General features: G+C 43.9%; 1 long non-coding RNA gene across 1 annotated transcript in view; it reads left to right on the top strand.

The window, feature by feature from the left end:
* The first annotated feature begins 18,366 nt into the window (after window positions 1-18,366).
* LOC149785579 (uncharacterized) overlaps window positions 18,367-19,171 on the top strand; it is a 37,427-nt gene continuing 36,622 nt past the window's right edge. Inside the window, exon 1 of the long non-coding RNA XR_016425423.1 lies at window positions 18,367-18,975. This is a non-coding gene — a long non-coding RNA (uncharacterized LOC149785579). The remainder of the gene's footprint in view (window positions 18,976-19,171) is intronic.

The raw sequence follows: 19,171 nt of genomic DNA, 5'->3' as shown, positions 1-19,171 counted from the left end.
ATGATCGTTTTGACATCCATAGCAATTTTTCTTGATCAATTCCGTCATTTTGTCGACCAAGTGTTTGGCAAAACAGGAGACTAAATGGGCTTCTTGTTCTGGCCATCTTGACTTCATCATGATCACTTCTTCTTTTTCCACGGTCTCCTCACATTCCATCTTTAAAGTTTCTCCACTAGGTAAAGAGGGATAACAGTCTTCCATGGCTTCTAATAATCTAGAATGACTTCTCTCAAACTGTTGATTTCTATCGTATTATCGAATTCTGCATACAGGATGACGTTCACTGTGTTCCCTACATCCAGTGGACTCGCAAACTGAATTTCCACACGAATCTGGCCTGATTTTATAGGGTGGAAATGTCCCTCGTCGCTGCCGTGGTCTGGAGTGAAATCGAAAGCCCACAAAGCATAGCCTCCTGCATAATCGTCGTACGTAATGCCGTGACTGGTGTTGGTTCCTAACTGTCCGGTAGCTTCGTATAGGGACAAGTACGATCTCAAATAATTCTTCGCGGCACCAAAGTTAGGCTCAATAGGTCGGGTACACAAGGTCTTGCCATCGCGACTGACTTCGATCTTGGACACATTGTAATGATGAAAGTAGAAAGGATTTTCATTGTAGGCTCCATTGAAAGCTGAATTCTTGACGATACCAACAATCAAACGCTTGGGTAACTGTCCTTGGAACAGATGATCTTCGATCATGGATTGCTGTCTAGCAGGAATGGTGAAGGTTTTCACTTCCACGCGACGTATCGGATACTTGGCGGTCGTTCTGCTCAACGTCTGACTGATTTCGTTACCTACTTTAGGCAACACTTCCACACGTCGCACGTAGAGTCTGGCTTCTTCGATTTTGGTTTTGTAAGTGGCATCATTAGCAGCCATCAAATGGAAAGCGGCACTGCTGCGATTCAGTCTCAGGCGGATATCCACCCCGTTCAGCAAATACTTTTCTTGCAACCACATGTCCAAATGCAAGCGATCCGTTAGTTCTAAACTACGACTTCCAGCAATTTTCTTTTGTCGTTCTACAAATCCCGTTGGATTTGAAGCATCCCCAGCAAGTGTAATGCCGTTGAACTTATTCGCTTGGTCAGGTTTCCATACCACGCAAGCATCTAGATGAGTATTCTTGGCTTCTTTTCCGTACGTCAAGAGATTTTCCAGGTACGCTCGATAAGGGTAAGTATCCATGCTGCTGCTGACCAGCTTGTTATTCAAGTACAAGTCCACTTCGCTGAACAAGGAATGCATGAAATTATTGACGGGAGCTACTGCTTCATCAGCGTCTATGTTAGCGATGGGTGGCTCGATTACTTTCACTTTCAAGTATAGGTAACTGCTATTCAGATCGATGTAATCTTCGGGCTGTCCTTTGATTTCAAACTCGATGGGAGCGGAATCGGTCAATGAGGAGACGGGATGAAATTCCACCCACTGGGATTCTTGCATCGTCATCATGGTGGGGGGCATGGCAAACATATCCAGTTCCGACTTGGAACAAGCACATGACTCTCGGTGCATCATTTTTTTCTGTGTCTCAATAATCGAAAACGTCTCAGTCTCGAACGGTTCTTCTTTTCTTGGCCTTTCTAGCTTGACGTCTGGTGAAAGGGTGTTTTCTTCGTCGTCTCTTTCTGCCTTGTCCTTGCTGAATGCCTGACTCGGTAGCGTGCAGGGCATTTATATGTGTGTCTCGTCGGCCTAAAATGTCTTTGCCCGTTTGCAGCAAGACATTTTTGCCTGCCCTCATGAAGGCTTCTTTAGGGTTTTGTTTGTCGATGATGACATTTTGGAGAAATTCTTTGCCTTGTGTCAGTGCCGCATCTTTCAAGGCGTGCAATCCGCGTGTCACCATCGGTTTCAACACCGAGGCCACCGAGCGAAAGGCCGATTTTAACATATCTCCTAAACCGTGTCCTCGCTGTCGAGCAACCCCTCGGTACACTGGATACATGACTTACGAATCGTGAGAGAACCGTTTTCGAAAATGGAGTTTCACCGTGACTTTTCCTTTGGTGAATGGAATATTTTGTCCCAAATCTCCTTTTATAGCAATGTTGACCGTGTCCAAATACGACTTGCTGACAGGCAAATAGTGAGGATGGACAAATTCGCGGTGAACGTGGTAAGTGTTTCCACCTTCCTCATCAGCGTTCGTGGCAGAATCCACTTTGAAAGGAATGACACGCAGTAACGGTACGGAGGTGTGTCCCACCACGTTGTACTCCACCACATCGGAGTACACAAACATCAAATTCAGTCCTTGGTTCAGTTCTACCGGAGCACGAAATAACTTGGCAAAAGACTCGTTGTCGTAAACGATGGGTAATTCGTTTTTCTTGATCATGGCCATTCTCATGTCCATGTCTCCGCCCAACATGTCAAACAATTCAGGACAAAATAAAATGGACATGATTTTACTCCGTTCAAATTTCATCGAGAAGCGACGAGCTGCTTTGTGGTACTCCATGGTGACACTTTTGTTGACATGCTCCAAAGCTCTAAGAAACACCACATTAAACCTGGAGGCTATGGTGCTGACCAAATGTTGACCACTAAAATAATAGCCTGGTGGAATGAACAAGTGATAGGTGGTGTACTTCTGATTTTGTAAACGGGTTTTCTTGTCATATTTGACATTGCCATCCAACCACTGTTGCATTTGCTCGTCATGAACTTCCACATCAAAAAAAATTTTGATTGGGAAGGACATTGAGGACATGGGTCGGGTGAATGATTTCTACTAAAGCCACTTCCCAGTGGGCTTCGTGATCTAAGGGGATGGCTTGAGGTAATTTGGCCGTGTAACAGCACAACGTGTTCTTGGGAAACACCTCCATGGAACTGTCATTGGGTAAGGTTAAGTAAAATTGGTTTTGGTGACTCATAATTCCAGAGTTCTGTGGCTGTCCGAGGGGATATTACTGGACGTCAGAGGCGTGTCTCCGTCTAGAATGGGGTTCTGGTTGTGGTTGGAGTGGTGACTGACACTGGCACTGGACACAAGGTTCCCGTTTGAGGAGAATTTCAGGGAGGGATTGGGAAGCAGGTAACCGATGCAACTGCTCAATAAAATGGTCCACAATTGTTTGTCTCCTTGTTGCAAACTCAAATTGGCAATGGCTGCCCCGATGACACAATACACCACGAAGATTTGGCAGAAAAAGACGATTTGCGTTTTAGGCACACGTTCTCCACACCACACCCACAAGGGTTGTTTTTGTAAATCTTGCACAGAAGAACTAGGTGAAGAAGGAGTGGTCGACGTAGCTGCGTCTGCTGTGTGAAAGGGCATGATGGTCACTTCTTCTTTTTATAGTCGATGACTTGCGAAGCGTCGATCCAAGAATCGAAACTGGGTGGATATCCTTTCCAATGTACTTTGACTTCTTTGATACGTCGTTTGCCCACTTTACGGGTTCTGCGTTCGAGAATGCTTTCGATGTCGTACACGTCGTCTTCTTTTTTGGTGACACGTTGTAACTCGGGTAAATAAAACGTTCCTTTGAGCACTTCTCCGTTCATGTCTTCCAATTTATAGACGGCAGGATGACGGCCATGCACTCGTCCATTGACGCGAAACAATTCGGTCGTCCAGTTAGGTAAGTAACCTTTGTCGAAAGTGCGTTTGGTTTTGCCAATGCGCACCCAATCTCCTACGGCCAACTCTCCACTTTTCTTGGCGACAGCCCTCGTCGGGGACGTACCAAACAGGCGCTCAAACACCAGCACTTCGTTGTCGGGAGTCACTTCTTGCGGGGCACGTCCGATGCTTCGATGGTAAGATTGGTTGTACGCTTGCACCAGGTGCGGTAAGATGTCGATGTACTTCAGAGTGTGGTGATGCGTAAAATATTTCCACATGCGTTCTTTCAATGTGCGTTGAAAACGTTCCACGATGCTGGCTTTGGTTTCGGGATTCTCGGTGGTAAAAAAATGAATGTCACGTTTCTTTAATTCTTTTTGGAAAGCTTGGTTCAGAAATTCGGTGCCTTTGTCCGTTTGCCATCGAAGAGGGTGACGACCGCTTTGTTTCAACACCCGTTGCAGGGCTCGCACTAACTCGCTGCTCGATTTGGAAGTCAAGGGCACGACCCAGGCAAATTTGGAAAAGACGTCGATGACACAAAACAAATATTTGTAGCCACGATTGTAGCTGGCCAAATGAGAGACATCGGCTAAATCGGCTTGCCATTGATGATCGATGCCTTCCACTCGGGTGCGCCTTCTGGCAAACTTGCGTCGAATGGGTTTGTGTAAAGTGTAGGTAGCTTGTTCTTCTAACCATCGTTGCACTTGAGGTAAACGGAGACTTTTCAGTCGAGTTTTGGCAGCACGATACAATTTTTGAACTCCTGCGTAACCTGCAGGATGCGAGGGATCGTAGTAAATGCTGGCTAAGACTTTTTCCATTTTTTGTGTTTGTGTGTTAATAAGTCACCCACTCTTCGGTGATGCTACTTTGGATGGGTCGAAAGGGTGGTTTGGAAACGGATTTACGTGTCCGATGGGCTACGGGAGTAGAAGTCGAAGGTAGTGGTGGTGGTGGTGGAGGTGGCAATGGAATGGCTTTGGTTTTCTTTTCTTTTTTCGCTTCTGGTTTCCCTTCTTTCTTTTTCACTTCTGTCGAAGGAGACGTTGACATCATCTTTTTAACCCAAGCTTTCATTTCTTCTCGTTGGGGTGTGGGGGACGGGGTCAACAAGGATGCTGCAATCTTACTCGAAATGGGAGCTGCTGACGGTGTTTGAAACACTTCGCGCATCTCTTCTTCCTCAGGTCTTTGTGGGGTAGCATCTCTTGTGACCCTTGGGGATGGTAGTGGTGGTGGTGGTGGTAATGATGATGATGGTGCTGGACTTTTCATCAAGGTCTTAAAATCTTTTAGAGTGGGTAAAGCTGTTTCGTCTAAAGCTTTCTGGTGAAAGAGTTGCAGTCTTTGCAAGAGTTGACCCTACTTTTGCGATTTTTCTGTTTCGGACAAATCTTGGCGATCCATCAAGGATTGCAATTCGTGTTGTAACTGGGACATCTCGCTCAAATTGGGATTGGGAGGTAAATGCGGGGTGTGTTGTTCTTGCCACCGATGGTATTCCATCCATCGTTTGTAAGGCACTAAAGCTAGTTTTCGTCCTTCCATGGGGTTGTCAGGGGTGAATTCTGAGATCTTGGGACTTCCGAGGGCCTTTTTATCTTGCTCCCATCAGTCCTCCCAACATGGTTCCCAAGACTCCTTTCAGTATGGGGCCTAACAAGAGAGGTAAAATACCTCCACGTTGGACCAACATCTTCTTTTTTTGACGAATGGGAATTTTCTTTTGAACCATTTTCCGAAGAACGTGACGATGTTTGCCTAAGCATTGTTTCTGGTGTTTGGACAAAGGGATCGTGCCTTTCAAAACGTTCAAACAACATTCGCACACGGTATCGATGACCTCTTTGGAGGCCGTTTGAATGAGTTTTTTTCGTAGGGGTGGAGAAGCTTTGGACAGGACAGATAACATGTCCCCATGTTTGGCTAAACGTAGTGGTAGTCCTTTCCTTTTCTTTCCTTGGGGTTTTCTGGAGGGTGACATCTTTGCTTGTGGGTTCCGGGACATTCACCAAACAGACACTAACGTCGATGACTTAACACACACCCTTTTATCTTTTTTTGGGACTATCGCTTTGTCATAAAGGTGACAATGTTTTCCCCAAAATCGCCAAGGAATCCTCCCCTTTGTTGACGCCTCTTTTTCTTGGAACGACTGTGTCTTTTCTTAGGGTAACGTCGATGCTTGGCTAAGCGCTTTGTCGGATGACGCGTCTGCCTTTGTCTCTTTCTTTTGTGGCTTCTTGGAGGTGACATCTTTTACAAGTTCACTGATACCCCGACTTGGTCACAGGTCTTTTTATACTGGAACGCGTCGCCACTGATTGTCTTTACGTCGTATCAGTTTGAGGACAGGCATGACACGTCGTGCAGGGGTACTCAACGAACTAAATCGAGCCAGTTCTTGCTTGGACAAATCCAGTAAACTTTGTAACATACCCGATCTTTCATGGACTTTGATTTTGGGAGAAGGTACTTTGTGAGCAGCAGCCACTGCCGCTAAATTGGAGGGTCCTGCCACTGGGGAAGTTCTTTTGGGGGTCATCAACGGAGAAGTTCTTGGTGTGATCAACGTCTCCAAGTACTCTTCAGTTCCTGGTGACATCAACGGAGAAGTGGACAAACGTGAGGCTACCGGAGACGCAGTCACCGATGTGGCAGGTCGGGGTTTGCGAGTGTAAGGTTGCGTCCTGGCCGAAGTGCCTCTCTTGCGACTAGTTTTCTTCTGTGGACTTTTCTTTTTCTGAGGACTTTTTCTCTGTTTCTTTTTCTGGGGGCTTCTTTTCTTTTTCCGGGGTGGTGTCTGGTAAGAGGAGGGTCCTGCCACTGGAGAAGTTATTCTTCTTGAGGACCTGGTCTTTTTCTTTTTCTTCTTGGGGCTTCGTTGGACTTTTGTCTTGGGGATAACTTTGGGGGCATTAGGATCCCATCTTAAGAGTGAGCGAATGATGACCCCTCCTAGAGTACCGCTCCCTCCAGGTTTCAAAATGATTTGTTTTTTGGCTTGAGTGTCGATGCGGGGATCGGCCAGTTGGACCAAAGCAACTTTGTTTCGATCGAAAAGCGTTGGGTTTGATGAGGAATCTGAATGATTCCTTGGAGTATTTGACGTGCTGTCACCGTGAACCATCGTAAGACTTCTTTGAGACTAGTTTCTAAGACACGAGCTCGTGTTTGTGGATTTTTTTCTCGACTGATGCCATACAAGGCACGAATCAATTTGACGGGAAGATGCGACTGAAGGGACGTCATGTTCACACTGTGTGAGACAGACGAAAAAGGGTCTGAGGTTTTTATAGATTTTTTTATGGGGAGTGAAATGAAGTCGAGGACGGAGACGTGTACAGGACAGGTCCTCCGTCTTGGCACCAGTGGTGAAACAAGTGGGTACGAAATCGCAAATCCTCGGGGGTCGTAGGTTTCAAATCGACGAGTAAATAGGCGTGTGGCGTTTGAGTGGCATCGTCGTACGCCTGAGTCAGCCAAGGCGTTCCTAACTGTTTGGCTAAGACTTGCACTTGCGATTTATCTCGAGGGCTTTTAAACAAGACCACGTAATGCGCATTGAGACTGATGGTGCGATGGGCTTTACTTTGTTGAAACAAATTTTGGGTGATGTAAACGACACTGGCATTACGGTGATGCCCTCTGCGCGTAAACCACAATTTAATTTCTTCTTCGTCTTCTCCTAAGATGTCGTCGAAAATGACCAAATGGGTTTGACGGGAGTCAGAGACGATGCCGTCGTCTTCTTTAGGAATGCCTTCCACAAACACGATGAAATCGCCTTGACTTTCTCGCAAGAGGCTGTACGCCGATTGCCACTCTTTGTAACACCACACGATCCGTTGAGGGGGCCGATCGATCAAATGATGTTTATGTTCGATCAAACGTTTGACGAATTCGGTTTTGCCAGAACCGCTAGGTCCAGCAATGAGCATGTTAAATGGATGGCGAAGATACAAAGCCTCCCAACTGGCACGATCTAAGTGTTCGTCGATGACTTTGACAGTAGAGGAAGAGGGAGCAGAGACAGTAGAGGTAGCCATGGTGTGAGAAATGTCACTTGTGACACGAAAACAAACAAGACAAGAGTTTATATACTTTTTCAGAACACGTTTATTGAATGTTTTTTATCAAACATGAATACGAAAGACAAAAATACATAAAAGCCAAAGGCTTAAGTACAAGGATAAAAGGCACATGATAACCATGAACGTGGAATAAACACAAGTGTCTGTACAACATGTTTTGGGTAATGTTCTAACCAGTTCTATAGTAGGGGGTAAGGTCACACAAGTGTCCTCCCGAAAGGGTCTTTCAGGTCTGTCCACGACAGTCCTGTCCTGGGTGACGGGTTCTTCTGGCACCGTCACTAACACGGGTTGAAAAGTAACTTTTTTCCTTGAACAACTCTCGTGCATACTGGGCCACTTCTTGGGTCCAAGCCTCAAAACCCCATTCTTTCCAGGCACGGACATCTGTCCAATGGGGATGTAAGTCATAAGCTACACACACATCGTCATACACGTCTTGGGTAGCTAAAAGTTGACGAATCTTTTTTTCCTGTTGAGGTCGAGAAGTATCCAGATGAAAACGCAAGGCTTTGAGCAAAAGGAGTTTTTCGTGACCATTTAAGGCCATTGAGGTGGTAAGTACTGATCGTAAAGAGTCCACAAAGAATCGGCTGGTAAACGAAATCCCAAAAAACAAGTCACTAAGACACACACCACTTGTCGTCCCAAATTGAATGGATAAAATTCTTGTAATAATTGATGGTAATGATCCACGGTTTGAATATGGTCATTGAGTTCCTTCCACGGAATCTGTTGGATGACATGTGACATAAACCGTGGCATGGCAGCCTGTTTTTATATTCTCTTTTTTTTGGATGCAATACACGTACTTTCTAGCCAGAGATCTTCGTTCTCCAGTAGGGAATCTAAATCTTGCATACTGTAACCGAAACGTCAGAGTTCGTTTAGAAGTTTCCTCTTCCGCTAAGTAGATTCCACGTAACAAATGTTGGTAATCCTTTACCTTGTCTTCCTCAATGTATTGCTGTAGGTGAATCTCGAAGTAACCATAATTATGAACATGTCGATCATTAGCGACCTCAAAGTGTTGAACAATGTCTGACCATTAAAACAATTTCTGACGAATCAGTTCTCTTATACCATTCAGGTACCAGTGGTTAAAGATCTGGTGACGTAACGGATGCAATTGTTCTTTACGTTTCACTTGTATTTTCACCAGCTCTCGGTAAATCCTTTCTCTCAACTCCACAGGCAAGCCCAAAATGTTCTCTTGTAAAGTATCCATAAGTATATACACTGTTTTTGGAATCGTTGGGTGGTGGCCAATAGCCTCGTTTAACTTTGTGCCTAATGTAATATCCACTCATAATCAGTCTTCTTGTACTTTGGAACAGAGCATAATTTAAAACCGGACGAATCACTTTGAGTTTGCGTTTCACTTGTATTTTGATCAGTTCTCGGTAAATGCGTTCTCTCAACTCCACAGGCAAAGCACGAATGTTCTCTAGCAAAGTATCCATGAATAGGTCATACTAAATCCTCTTTGGTCTGACACAAGAAATGTACTGTTTGCACAAACATGGTTTTACTTCAGTGTCGAATTTAAATCGTTGAGTCACTAATCTACACATTACAATTCGTTCAGAAGTTTCCTCTTTCACCAAGTTGACATTGTGTTCAAGATGTTGGTAATTCGTTAACTCTTCCTCTGGAATTCGATGCAGTACGTTTACAATGATGTAGGTAGAATCGTCCATACCAAACCAATCCTTTTTAAAACTAGAGGATCGTTCATCAATGCCTGTCCGATGGAACACTTTCAATTGAATCAATCCTTGTATAGCCTTCAGGTACCAGTGGTTCAAACACCGGTGACGTAACGGATGCAATTGTTCTTTACGTTTCACTTGTATTTTGACCAGCTCTTGATAAATGCGTTCTCTCAACTCCACAGGCAAAGCACGAATGTTCTCTTGTAAAGTATCCATGAACAGATTATTATGGTAAGAAGTTACTTCAATGTCTCGGTCCCACTAAAGGTAAGTAATGACAATTCGGTGACCATCGAGCATGTTCTACGTAGGCCGAATCTTGCGGTTCCCAGTGGTGAAGTGACGCACCGCAACTGAAGCACTTGACTTTATCTCCTTCGCCCAAGTAGAAAAATCCGGCTCTGGCTAATTCTTCAGGGGTCGGTCCTCCCAGATACTTTGGCCATTTTCCTTTGAACGATTGAAGACGATTTTCAAAGTCGCAGTATTCCGACAAACGCACAGGAAACGAATATTCGTCTTTCACAGGTTCGTTTCGATGAGGGTTGAGTGACATGGGCAGGAGTTTGCTCAGGGCTGGATGACATCCGTAGGGAGGTAAACGTGAAGGTCGACATTCCCCTTTAAACCCGGTAAAATGTCTAAGAGGCCGAGCGGCATCGCTTTCGCATCCCTCAGGTTTGACACGCACAGCATCACTTTCCATGATAGAGGCAGTGAGAACAAAGTTCCCATGATGCTTTACGGCATCGCTCAGGTCACAAGGTACAGCATCGTATCCATCGCAAGGCTCACAATCGCACTCGTCTGCAAACTCCGTTACGCAATTACAATGGTAACCACATGGACAATCGCAGTTTCCTTCCGGACATTTTCCGTCGCAATGCCTGGGTCTTATCCATCCAGTATTAGTCACACTAGAGGAAGATACAACTTTTTTACAATCCCCAAACTGGAACGATGTCTCTTTCAAAGTATTCATCTTCTTCGCTCGGTCTTGGTAGTCACAATGAACTATCGATCTTGACCATAGTCCCCTTTTTATACTAGTCTCAATGCAGTCTCCAGCTTGTACATCTTTCCTTTTTTACGTTTTTTATGTCTTGTTCTGGAAGGTACCGTCTCTAAGGTACCGTCAACATTGTACCGTAGTGTGATGGGTGGAAAGGCCATAGAAAGGTAAGGGCAGTGCGGAGACCATCGAGTATGTTCCAGAATAGCTGAATCTTTATAGATACATAGATCCATTCGTAACTTCAGTCCGCAAGCAAAACACTGTACCTCGTATCCCAATCCTGACTCAGGTCCCAAGTAGACAAATCCTGTTCTAGCTAAAACATGCGAAGAAGGTAATCCTTCCCTATCCGTAGGCCATTTCTGAAACGTGTCCAATCGACGGGCACAATCACAATAGTCAGGTAAGAAGACTGGAAAATGGTAGGGTTTGAACTTGGAGTTCTCATCGGGTTTCTCACTCGATTCTTGCTGTGGCGAAGTCATCTTTCTGGTGGGGTAACTATCCTCTTACAACCAATGTTTTATACCAACATGTCCATACGGCAAAGTAAAGTGGTTGGGCAGTCGCACTCACTTCTGGTACACGATTTGATAGACTTTTTCCAAGGGTCGACTGACGATGTGGTGAGTGGGTAAACGTACAATCTTGTTCGGTTGATAGGTGGTCACTTTAAAGTTTCCATCCTCTCCCGATTGCAAGGCTTCTTTCAATACCCCAAAGTTGACCACTCGACTGGTACGATAATTCAGAGTCAATCCTTTCACTTTGCACGTCGTGTGCACTTCTCCTTGTTTGTCCCGGTATTCGTAGCCGTAATTTTTGGGACCACCACTGACGAAACTTAGAATCTTGTCGTCGGGATGCTCGTCTGTCCAGGCTCCTAAACGGTCTCCTTCGATGTTAGGGTGATGTTGAATCGGGTGATGGATGTAAATGCAACTGTCCGTGTCAAAGTACAGGACGCGTTCCCCTAACAGTTCTAAAGCTTCGTACAATTTTAAGCGAGCATGGGCTGTCACGTAAGCCGCAATGATGACATTTCCAAAAGGGTCGTCTTGTACAAAGTCCAGATCTTCTTCGTAATTGACCAAGATCAAATTCTCTCGAACGACGTCCACGTGTTTCATGTATTTGGTTTTGTCGTGAATCATCTGGAAGTAGCGGGAAGGTTCTGTCAAATATTCCGTCTTGGGTAAACACGGTCGTTGTGCCATTTTACCCCACAAGCAATTTAACATCACTTTGGCAAACGATCACCTGCCTTCGTTTTTCTCGATGTGGTCTAAAGTGATGCCTTCTTGTTCGTAGTATTTCTCTTTGAATTGTATTTGGTCTTCGGGAGTGTGACACCAGGAAGGATAGCCGCTGGCTTCTTGCTTCAGTTTCAAAAAGGCATCCACGTAGTCTGCGAAAATGCCTTTCTGAGTAGGGTCACCCTTGTGGTATTGTTGTGTCTTGGGAAAGTGGCAAATTTCGTACACTTCTAACAGTTGGTATCCCATGTCCAGAGCTTTGAACAATTCTACGCTGACCCAGGTTCCCGTCAAGGCCCGTTCTTCCTGGCTGTGCTGACAAGGTTGGTCTTGGTTGCACGTTTCGGCACAAGTACGGCACAAGGGAAATATCAGTTTGCCTTGACAATGGTGAGGTAAGACGGGATGGTATAGGTTCGTGGGAGGCAAAACTTTACACTTGATCAAGCCTTCGTATTGTCGAATGTTTTTCAGGTCGATGTGTTCCGTCAGCAATTGCGGGTGCCCTACAGGAAAGCGACAATATTTGCACACGTAGGGATACAGCGAACACACGTCCAAGTATTTGATTTCTTCTCCTTTCTCTTCGTCGGCTTGGTACAGCAAACAGGTGGCATTGGTCCTTCCTCCGTACAAACTATCCCTCGGGTTCAGCGGGTCCATGAACTGGTAACTTTCCACGAGGCGTTTAAACTCTGGATCGGTTTTCATACGGTGATCGTACTCGTGTTCCCACATTTCCACCACTTGGTATCCTTGCTGTTCTAACTTTAGGCGCCGCTGACAAGTGTCCTGGTACAAGTCTTCCATGGTTCGTTGTAAAAACTGATTTTTAGTGCCACGGTCAGGGTAACAGACGGGACATCCGTGAAATAAGCAACCGTTAAACTCGTACACGATCTTGGAGTTTTCTAAGTCCCAGCCATCGACCGAATACGTTCCGATGGTCTTTTCGCCTCCTCCGTTGCGGGCATGCTGAATCCACTTGTCTTCCTTGTCGCACAAATAATGTAACCAACGTAGGGCTTTGACCGAGTATTGACGTTTGACATAGTGGGTTGTTTGAGGACTGATGACAGCCACGGTGTTTTCAGGCATGAATCGTTGTCGATACACTAAGGAACACGCTTTGGCAATGGTGCAAGCTTCTTTCAAAGGATCGACCCCTCCGTGTTCCATGAACAGTTCTCGAAATTTTCCACAGCAACGCCGTAAAATGTCCACGTCGGAACGACAATACTTTAGCATTTCTTCCTGAAAGTCGAAAGGGTCCGAGGCGTGAGCCTGGTACCAAGTGTAGAAAGCTTCTCGTTGTTCGGTACGCATGTTGTCGGGGTCGTAATAGTGAGCCTCAGGTAAATGGGGTAGAACGGCGTGTTGATTGGCTTCCGTATTGAAAAAGTGTGGAAAGTACCCTTTAGCCATTTCTGTCATTCCAAACGTTTTAGGCATTCGACTCAAAGGCATGGCCAAATAGCTCATCGAATCTTTAAACTGTACTTGTCCCACTTGCATGAAAATGATTTTGGCTCCGTTCAAAGTCACTTTAGGACGCTCGGTGCCTTGTTCCGTATAGTACCTCAAAAGAAACTGTCCATCGTATCCGGAGAAATTGTGAGCCATCACCGTGGCATGACGATGACAATCTCCGTAACGTTCGATGTCCTCTTGGCTCCACGTCTTGTCGACGGGGTCTAAGACCCATTGGGCAAAATCGGCTAACGTGTTCGGCCCCCGAAAGATTTTTTCACGCCCTCCAGGAATCTTGCTGCAGTGAGGGCAATGACTGAAGATAGGTTCTTGAATGCACTTCTCGCACGCTCGATGAGCCACGCAGAAATTAGGAATGTGAATGCCAGTCTCTTGCATGCATTCGAAATCGAAAAAGATGAAATTGCCTTTCTTCTTGTGACCGTCCTCTTTCTCTGGTGGGGGTTGGTATTTTTGCACGTAACATTGGTGTTCCAAGTCCACGATGTGGTGACAAATGTGACATTTTTTCTTTCCTGAACATACGTGTGCCTTGGTATTATTGGTACGTATGACTTGTTCACACGTAGAGCACAATCTCAGCAGTTGACAAGCGCATTTTTTCTGTGAACCTTGCGTCTTCAAATGTTGTTGGTAACAGGTAGGGCTGACAAACGTGCGCAGACAAGTTGAACAAGGCACTGGTTCTTGTCTGAGACAGGGTGAAGAGGCCAAACATCCTGTGCATTTCGATCCACAATGCTTGTGTTGCTCTCGATTGTTATAACCATGGTCACATTTCTCACAGTAATAACTGTATCCCAGGAATCCAGTGATAGTGGTAATCGTATCGAAATGGTCATCGTGATAATAGACATGAATGTATTTTCCGTCCTTAAAGTCTTGCCCTCGAAACAATAGAGGTCCGCGCACTTCTTGAGGGTGCACTTTCAAGGTGTATCGTGGAGCTAGGACATCTTGCAATTTTTGCATCTCAGGAATGCCACAGGGTGTGTCTTTGGACAGGCCAGCTTGTTGCAACAGGAGTTCTGCTTCGTTTCGTTGTTTGGCTCGGTCCGATTGTTGAATAGTGTTCCAGGTTCTTTTCCATTCTGCCGTGTCGTTCTTGTTGGCATAGGTTCGTCCCACCACGATGGCACGGGCTAAACACATCTGGTCATGAGGGTTGCGAATTCGGACGAGACTCTTTTTGGTGTTGCGAAGGTCGTCCACCAATAACATCTTTTTGCGTCCAGTCCCTTGAGGAGGAGAGACGTGGGTCATGTCCAGTGTGGCTTTACCATCGGTGATGTCAAACTGGTCATTAGATTGTTGTACGTGTTGAATCTTGTCCATGACTTTGGAAGCAGTCAATTCTGCAGGGGTGCTAAACTCGATCCAAACAGGGGATTTCAAACCGTCGTGTTGTATGGAAAGTCTCAAGCGATCGTCTTCTTTGGGTTGACATTGTCGCTTGAGTGCAGTGAGCAAAGAATCCCACACCCCAGTGATGAACACTTCTGCTTTCTCTAACGGCACTTCAGCCTTGAAATCTTTAAACTTCACCGTGTATTTGTAAGCCGTGGTTCTAAATTTTCTAGAGGAGCGCTTTTCCGTCTCTCGAATGGAATAGTACTTTTCAGGGTTAACTAAGGGTGGTGAACTTGGTTTAGAGGGTTCGGATTCTGGTTCACTCATGTCCTCTTCAAAATCACTGGCATGAATTTGTGCCAAGATTTCGGCCCTGGTACGAGGCGATAGATCACGTTTCTGCCTCTTACTTTCTTCTTCTTCTTTCTTCTCGAATGAATTAGATCGTTTCATCTTGAAAGCAAAAAGTCAAATGACTCAAGTTCAAACACCATGAGCTACTTTATAGTCATAGCAGACCAGCGTATATAAAAGGGTGTGTGTCTTGTCCTTTCACTATTCATTTCACTCTCAAGCCGAGCACAACGATGGAAGAGACTAACCAGATGGAACGTTTCGTCAGAGCTTTGCGAGGGGTCATTAGAAAATTCTCTTCAGACCAGCCTACGGACTACTCTCCTTCCTTTAGAGATAAAAGTCAAGATACTTGCTATATCTGTCAGAAGAAAGGGCATTGGTCTTCAGAGTGTCCAGACCGTCAAAAAAGAACAAAAACAGGGGCTAAAAAAGACAAAAGTCAAGATACCTGTTATTATTGTAAAGAAAAAGGACATTGGTCTCCAGATTGCCCAAAAAAGAAACAAGAGGAGTCAGAAGAAAAGAGGGATTCTTCAGAAGAAGAGAGGGATTCTTCGGAAGAAGAGAGGGATTCTTCAGAGGAAGAAGAGGAAGAAAGAAGACAATTCTATTTACAAGAGGCAAAGAAACAGGAGAAGAAGAAAAGAAGAAGGGAAGAAAATGAGGAAAAGACGGTGAAGAAATTTAAAAAACAGAGAGACTAAACAAGGAGAAAGAAGAAGTCAATGAACTTTTTATTAAAGTGTTGTGTTGTGAATTGGATTGTAAAAAATGGATAAAAGAATAAATTAATGATATAAGGTAAGTGTCTTTGAGTTTTGATTTTAAAATAAGAACGTACACTCACGCACTCATACACAGACACGTACTATAAGGGTAAAATGGGTGGGGTTTTTTTGAGTTATTGGCAAATTGAAATTGTATTTCTTTTCGAGAAATGTGGGTGGCCCTGAAAAGGGCCTTTTTCTTCATGGTGAAGGGGTGAGTTTAAGCAATCAACTTTAACTGCCTTAAGCCTTTGCCACGGCCAAGGCCTACTTCTGGACTGCGTAATGTTGATGATGATGATAATGATTGGGTTGAAATCACTAAGGGTGGTACGGTAGGCTTAGTCACAGGGTTGACGTGTTTAGCTCGGGAAGGTCGTATTCTCTTCGGTCGTAATAAAGAAGTCTGATACATTTGTTTCAGACTTCTTAACTCCGCTAAAATGTCCAACAGTACCGTGACCCTTTGATTTTCACCCTCTTGTTTCTTTGCTGCAACTTCTTCTTGCTGTTGCTGCTGTTGTTTTTTTCTTACCTCTTCTTCTTGCTGTAGGAGAAAAGCTTGTTCCGCTTCCTTTTGTCGTTGTATAAATTTCTCCAATTCTTCTTTCTGTCTCTGTCTAAAATTCTCCACTTGCGGTAATGAAGAAGGTAACGCAGGTTCCGGAACAAATTCCTGCGAGGAGAGAAAATCCACAAAATCCCAATTCACCTCTTCTGAAAGTAAATCCGGGTTCCCTTGGGCAGTCTCCCCAGTTGGTGCAGCCCAATGGATCGTTTTCTGAGTTTCCGTCATGTTGAATCACTGTCGCATAGATTGACTGCACACAAGCGCTAGCGAATCTATATAGACCAACAGACGTCACAGACTGCTCTCTTCGGATTGGATGCGGGCTGACTGAATTTTGTAACGCGTGTTCGGATTGGTGAATGAACTCAATCCGTTTCAATCCTACCTGTACCTATAAATAAGCGCAGTTCACTGCATTGATTCACCTGTTCTCGTCGCTTCAAGATGTGGACCACAGTTGAGTCATCCACCCTTGTATCTTTCATGATGTTTCGGACAGACTTGCTCATGTATGTCCGATCCAAGTGGACCGTTGTCCACAGGACAAACACCAGCCTGTGGATACGTAGGATCTACGTTGAAAGACAAGGATGCCTGAAAAGAGTGCTGGTTTACGGACCAACAGTGAGACGCAGCCTAAGGACAAGAAGAAGACCAATACGGTGCCCTTTATGTTAATGAATACATTAACATAAACCCAAAGGCCCTTTTCAGGGCCAGCCATATTTCTCGAAAAGAGATAGCCTTTCAATTGCCTACCCCTTTTTTAAAAAAAAAAAATTTAAAAAAAAAACAAAAAATCCCATGTTCAATTTCCCTTGACGCTATAAAGGCCCACCCTGTTTAATTTCCTTTGACGCTAAACTGCCCCACGATTTTTTTTTTTCTCCATGTTAATTTCCCTTGACGGTAATCTTACCCACGATTTTTCTCCATGTTAAATTTCCCTTGACGGTAATCTTGGCCAGGGGTGTTTTTAATGCTAATTCCCATTGACGGTAAAGTGCCCCCCTTCACTACTTACGATGTTTGCAGTGTGGCAGTTTATAGTGATGTCTAGCACAAGGGCATCATGCCACAGACCTGTAGCGTCATGTCCCACCCAGTCACATTATCCTGACACCCGGCCAACCAGTCCTAACACTAACCTCTTAATGCTGAGCGCCAAGCGATGCAGATGTTAGTACCATTTTTAGAAGTCTTTGGTATGGCTCGGCCGGGAATCGAACCCACGACCTCCCGCATCCAAGGCGGACGCTCTAACCACTAGGCCAAAAATGGAAACTTTTAAGAAGCTATAAAAAATATTAACTAGCAAAATTAGATGCATATCTTCTTTATAGAAGAATAATCAATCTGCACATCCCAACAGATTTACAGTTATAACTGTCTGGTCACGCAATTTGACCGATTTTGCCGTACGGATGTAAAGTTTGTTTCTACCCCAAAACGATGATTAGCTATATATTTCCATTCCCTAGCTTGGAATTATCAACTTCCTTAAGATGCTTTCATACAGTCTCAACTTTTGCTAACCATCTATCTATATAGCTTTATAGATATATGTGTCTGTCGATTCCCAACTATCGATCTATCTAGTCGAACGTCGATTTGCAGACCCATCGGGAGACATATATTATGTCCCTATAATCGGATGTCTATATGATAAAATATTGGTAAAAGGTAGAAATGTGGACAAGTGGCAAAGGGAATTGATTAATGCAAAGTCATACATACATACATACATACATATATGAATGAATATATATATATATATATATATATATATATATATATATATATATATATATATATATATATATATATATATATATATATATATATATATATATCGCTCCCCCTCCCCTCCCCTTGGTTTGTACGTTACTAAATATATAGCTGATCAAGCATTAGTTCACCAAATGAACAGAAGAATGGGCTGTTTCATCATACAGTGTTTACCTGTAGTATATATATATATATATATATATATATATATATATATATATATATATATATATATATATATATATATATATATATAGAGAGAGAGAGAGAGAGAGAGAGAGAGAGAGAGAGAGAGAGAGCGAGAGAGAGAGAGAGAGAGAGCATATGGATTTCCGGACCGTGTGGCTTACAGCTCATTGTATGTTTGTCCTTCTGAACACGAAATGATCACGAGTTCCCCATGACTACTTTCATGTGCAAATATTTTCCTGTGCACCTCCACGCCCTTAGCTTGTAAACATTATAGAAGATAACAAATAACTTATCTATTACAGGGTAGTCTCACATGACTGAACCCCTCTCCTCGACATGTAGATGTTAATAGCCAAACAAAATGTACAAATATTGACCAGTTAACAATCTTTATGTGTATTTCAAGGCATACACATTTCCATCATATCCATCCTGGAAAATCGCAATGTGTTATTGTGATATAGAACGTAATTTTCTGTATCGGGTAGGTATTGTCCGATAAAAGTTATTTTGCATGCAGTTAAAATTACAAGTTTGTATTGGCCAAGTTTAAACATTAAAATATAATACATTAATGCACTGCCTGGGAGATAACAATAAACGTCTCTCCAATATAAAAGGGAAGGGGTTACTACTGTGAAGTGCGTAGTTTTCAACACACCTCACATTTAACGATGCATAACCAAAAACACTCAGTTGTTACTCCTGAAATACATGTGCTTCAACAATATAGACCATCGTGTTCCCACCTGGAATCATTGTTTGGAATGATACATAAAGTAAGTAAGAAGTAAGAGTCTGAAAACAAAAATCGTTTTAGGAAACATTTAAATGAAACGGTGAAAGCATTCAAAAGCTTTTGTAATCCACTTCTTTTTAATTTGTAAATGGTTAAAACTCCACCTTTAAACTCGTAAAACATGCGACAATTGCATAATCTATACTGAGTTCACTAAATGAACGGAAAATTGTTTA

Source organism: Sinohyriopsis cumingii, chromosome 13 (genome assembly GCF_028554795.1).
Source record: "Sinohyriopsis cumingii isolate HCF-2022 chromosome 13, ASM2855479v2, whole genome shotgun sequence".
NCBI lineage: Eukaryota > Metazoa > Mollusca > Bivalvia > Unionida > Unionidae > Sinohyriopsis > Sinohyriopsis cumingii.
Note: the sequence above shows the minus strand (reverse complement) of the source record. Positions and strands in the feature narration are given on the sequence as shown.